We start from the raw sequence: 5,643 nt of genomic DNA on the forward strand, positions 1-5,643 counted from the left end.
CCAGTTCTCTCCAACGCCCTGTTACAGGTTCAGTGACTAAAGGAAGCAATGAAGTTTCCAGAGAAGGCTTRGAAAGAGTCCTCTCTGAGGAAGCAACAGCAGTAGGTGTGTGCTCAAGGGGATGCTGTTGGCCAGGGAAGCTGTTGGTATGGGCAACAGTTCCCCCCACCAATAGTCTCATGCACCCCATTAGCATGATGATGCATGAGATCAAAGCACATGCAATAGCAGATATARATATACTGATCTACATCTGTAAGGATTTATGTCCTTACAGCACATAGGATCAAGGAATAACTCCAAGGACCAGACTCTTCCCTCTGCACAGGACCCAGCTCACTTACTATAATCGGCTCTACTGGGACATGCTGTGATATGTAAAAAAAATCTGATAACRTGTGAAAGCATGGCAGAATTTGACCCTTGAAAGAGTCCTTTGGAGAGACTGACTAAGACAACTAGGCCATAAAAAAAGCTTTGGTATTTGTTTAAGAGATTAGATAAGCTGACAGAAATGTAGAAGATAATTGTTTACACATGCACATAGACACATTCACCAGGAAGAAAATTCTATTCCAAAAATAGCCACTTACTCTTTATTTATAGCTTTTTTTTCTTTCCTTTCTTCTGAGGCGAAGCAGAACATTTACATAAGGGGCAAGGAAATATAATGATGAATAACCATTTCTTGTGCAGACCGAAATCCTCATTAGACCTGCCAGCAGGGATAGATGTCTGGGCCTAGCAGAGCACCAGAATTAGCAAGTATCATTTAACTGTCTGAAGTTTTTAACTAATGGCAGAAAATCTTCTAAAAGTTCAGCRTTTTTTTTCTTCAAAGCATCCAAATGATAACGGGCCTGATATATTCAGTCCCCAAAGTTTCACTGCGCAGGATAGAATCACAGGCTTAGCTTGCGACTGAGCTACTCATTTTGAATGAGCTATTCATTCTGGCTCCCATTCCCACTCCCCAGCCCCCTGCCAGTCACCTACCAGCCAATAAAATATGTATAATRCTCACAAGGTGTGAGATGAGGCCATGCCATTATCTGTTTTTAAATATAGAAGAATCAAGGCACAGAGCAAGACTAAATCCCTGCAAAGGGGTTTAGGYACCAGACTTCCAGTGCTTGGCCCACTCCTGGAAGCCTTTCTGWATGTATACCTCATGGTCTGTACTCAAGACCCTGACACCAGATCACCCAGGCAATTTTGGGCAGAGCAGGGGACTGACCATGTTACTTGGCTGGATCATCTCTACGTGCCCTTCTGAGGCCAGAGTACGGACCTGTGGGAGACTCACTTCCTCCCAGCGCTTATCAGGGACTTCTGCTAAAATAAAGAAGCAGTAACCCATGAATTTGCCTTTCCTCTCCCACCTGCCTACAACCTCCTCTGTTCCCCTCACCTGCCTGATAGGATGCTTTGAATTCCTTCATCCTTGTCATCTGGGTCACAACACCAACACATTGCAAAAGAGACTTCACAGCACGCAGTTCGGGGACCTGAAAGCTGGGCTTTGCCTGGTAATCTGCAGTGAGTCTGTAACCGATGTAAACAAATTGCCTTATTCTCTGCCCAAGTGTTGCTGTCACATTTCTTTACAGGGAAAATATCTGTGGTGTCATGAATACTGGACTGTGGTCTCAGAGGATGAGGAAAGCTGAGGAAGCAACCAGTTACAAAGGAGAAGCCTTATTCTCTGCAGTGTGTATAAAAACTGCGGCAGCTGCCATCAGTGGGAAAAGAATCATGGGAGAAAGGGCATGACTGTTTAATGAGTTTTAGAAACGTGTTCTTTAACTTTGTATGCACGTATTTTTAGTCTCTCAGAGAACAGAACTAAACTTTGAACAAAAATAGCTAGCCACTTGCATAACGTTCTTGTTTACGAAACTCCCACAGCTCAAACCCTCCGGAGTCTTCTGGAGCAGAGGGTTGTCAATCAAATCAAAGCCGTGACTCAGATGAGTACGCGCATCTCAACAATGCAAAGTCAAGATTTGCACTGTTTACACGGCGTACTCCACGTGAGGCATATGAYAGCAGATGTGAAACAGCATCCTTGTCCCACAGTCTCAAGAGGAGGCAGGGGGCTGATCAGAGCAAAACCATGCAGATGGGAAAAGGAGACGGAGCTAATCTTTCCCATTTCTTTCCATTTGCCCATGCCTGGGCAGTGAAGAAAAGAGGAAAATGGAAGAACATTCTGCAGGTTACTGTGTTTTATTTYGTTTGGGTTTTTTTCTGAACCGGGGCCAGGGTCCAGACRCTGAGACCTTGCTCTCTCTTCCCTTAGAGAGTRAGTTGCTCTGTTCTCTGTGTCCTTGCATCTGTGCCACTCTTGTAATCACCAGTCACAGCCAAAAAGCTCAGGAGCAGAAGAGATATGGATCTCTGCTTGACTCTCTGGCTGAGACAGCAGCATAGTCGTGCTTTGGGGAAAGTGACCTAGTCTCAGCAAGGACTTGATCTCTTCTAGTGACAAATCAGGGCACTGGAGGGTCAAGGGTGTTCATTCTTTCCGTTTGCGCTTTAGACACTGGTGGTTAGATATTAGTAATGTGTTATCCTTTCTTTATCCTGTTGTCCCTTGGCACCCTTTATGTTGTGATAGCACATGTCCATGCTAAAGATCCAGTCCTGCTGAAAAYGCTTGTTTTCCTGGGACAGTGCAAGATGGAACGGCTTTGTGTTTAAAAAAAAAAAAACAGCCTCGCCAGGCTGAGCCTAAGATCTTCCTGGGAAGCCATCTTTAATCACAGATCATCACTAGATGCACTAATTATCCAGATCAAAGTTTGAAGCCTGTTATGAGGATGAGCTGGATTCTTTCCTTTTTCTGTCACACCTTCCTGAGCAGAGCACCTTCTGGGTCATCCCGTGGTGAGAGGAGAAACGCCTCCTTAGGTGGGATATGTGGGAACGATATGTGGGTCAATGTGAGATGTGCAGTGCGTGTACRTGTGTGTGCCTGCGGCCACCTGGGAGCAAGCGTTTACTGTGACGCTGATGGACCCTGAGAAAGTTAGGGCTGGTGATGGTGTCTCGAAATAGCTCATGAAATCAGACGGCCATACACTGATAACATATTCTGCGTTGAAGGTGTGTAACCCTGACATATTGTTCATTATACAACTGATCGAAATTGTTAACCTCTGGGGACTTAGAGCCCCAGAGAGAAAAGACAAGGAAATCAGACAGAGATCAGGAAAAAGACAAGAGATCAGCTTTTTTTTCAGTGAGATAAACATTAAATTGTATTCTGAATGCCTTCGAGTGATTTTATTGGGAGTCTTACTCTACCTCAGAAGAATACAGTGGTGCATTTATAGAAAGGTTATTTTTATCTTAGCTATGTAGAGGGCAATGCTTAACTATTCATATTGTTRGAGTCCACAAAGAGAATATTTCAAGTTCCTTGTCCCTTCAACAGGATCAGCTTTGGGTGTGGCTGTGTATCAGGTATCTCCTGTCTCTCTCATACACATCTCATGTAAGGGTGCATATATGGTCTACTGTCATATATGTCAGGGAAAAAGCAAAGTGCAGCAGACCGGGCACCAGACTGATATACCATAAACTTTCTATGTTAATGCTCTTCAATATGTCAGACTGTACCCAGAGCTTCTGTGCTCTGCCACTGAAATGTGGAGAACCCTTCCCTACACCCCAGGTGTACTGTGATGACAGAACCCATACCTGCTTAGGAGGTGCCATGAGGCTGTCCTTGCTGGAGACAGAAAGGTTGAGATATATTGCATGCAGCTGCCATCACTCGCTTTCCCCTTGCTTAGAGCTCCATCAGATCTCAGCCACTTGCCTGACATTTTTCATGTTGACAGTTTCTACCTCCAGATCAATTCTTTAATGTTTTTATTTAGAGAAGCTCAGACATCCCTGAAAATAAAGGTAGTGCAAATTAAATGTTTTTTTCCCAGTTAAAATTGTGGCAAGTTGCTTTTGGAGCAGCTCTAATATTCACACTGCATGGAATTATGAATTTTGGTGATGTCGATGTCTAGTCCATTTGCTAGTCTAGTACATACAGATTTTGTTATGCTAAGCCTCTGAAGAAAATTTGCATATGCTCTTGTGGGTTTTACAGAGAATTTCCCAGAGGAGTCTGCCTGCTCTAAGCAAGTCTTAGCCAGGGGCTGAACAAGATGCTTGGCATCTGGCAGGTCTGGGCCCAAATACCTGAGTTGAGGCAGGAAGACTTTCTTCTCATGCTGTTAAAATTCACCCTGTTGGTTCTCAGACCATGTCAAAGCTCAAGCAAAAATCCTTGAGAATGTCAATAGGTCTGCCTTCAGAGCAGAGTTTGAGCACAGAACAGTAAAAAGGCRAAGTGAGGGGAGTAAAATGAAATCCTGAATTCTCATTGACTGAGTGATCACTATCCAAAATAGGAAGCGAATGTGGGAGGGAGGAAATAGTCTGTGATCGTGCAATTGATGATTATATTGTACTACCTACACAATGAGGAGTTAAGGAGCACACTACTGAGTATTTCACTTTATAGCCTAGGCAAAAGAAATTGTTTTCAGTGTAGGCTGCTGTGAATAACACGACAAACATCCCACAAAGCTGTGTACAATACATGCTCTTCAGGAGCCTATCTATTTTGCTAGATGTATTCTTGGGATCTGTGTGCGCAAGCAAACATAGATACCTGTATTTACAAAAGCTTGTCCTACTGGTATGTATACAAGAGAAAGGTGTGTGATTATAGGTGCTAGATTTGTTTCTCCACAAAACTCAATATCTGTGTCCCTGCATCCCTAGGTAATTGCTTAAATCCATTTTGCAAGCTCCTTTTATATTTTGTTGTTGGAGTAAGTAAACCCCAAAGGCTTTTGGAAGCTCTTATGAGCACTGACTCTTGCAGCTTTTGTCTAATTCTAGCTTTTTCTGTACCATTCAGTTTCTATAGCCTGGAGGGAGTCCAGAATCCGAGAGAGTTTTGCTATTGATTGTCACAGGACCAAGATTTCACCTGAAGTGTTTAAGATTACATCAGTGCTATAGCTGCACAACTCTCCATGACCCTGCTTAGCCAAGCTGCAGGAATAAACTGAACCTTCCCCTCAAGGCATTTTCCCCACTTGTCCAATGTTCGTAGTGTCYGAGAGGACTTTCTATCCCTGTGTGATGGGGTTTCCTAGAATGTTCAAAATACTAAAAAAAAGGCATTTTTTTCTTGCAAAAGAAAGGCGTGTACAATCTGACACCTAGCACTTCAATATAAATGGGAAAACAGGACTAGAATTCAGATGTAATTCCCTTACCCCTGTTAAGTAATGCTTTGATTACTGCAGAACAGGGCTATTCAAGAGATAAGTAAGGTGCTGTGAAAAGGGCCAAGTGGATGTGACATACAACTAATGTCTTCTTTATTTAAAGCTCCATCTAACTGAATGGGCTTTTCTCAGCAGAGGAAAGGCAGATACGTGCTGAGTCTTGTTTCTACCCACAGTGCCATGCACATGTTCTAAACTTTTTATAGAAACACTCATGATTTTCTGGATTTTTTTGTTCTTCTGTGGGGATTTATCCCACCAGTTGGTCTAATCAACTTCCAAAATTGAGTGATCATGGGAAGCTGTGCAGAGAAAATAACTCATGAGAACCAAAAAA

This window comes from Rhea americana, unplaced genomic scaffold, assembly GCF_003343005.1.
Source record: "Rhea americana isolate MKP2758 unplaced genomic scaffold, rheAme1 scaffold_265, whole genome shotgun sequence".
Taxonomy (NCBI): Eukaryota; Metazoa; Chordata; class Aves; order Rheiformes; family Rheidae; genus Rhea; species Rhea americana.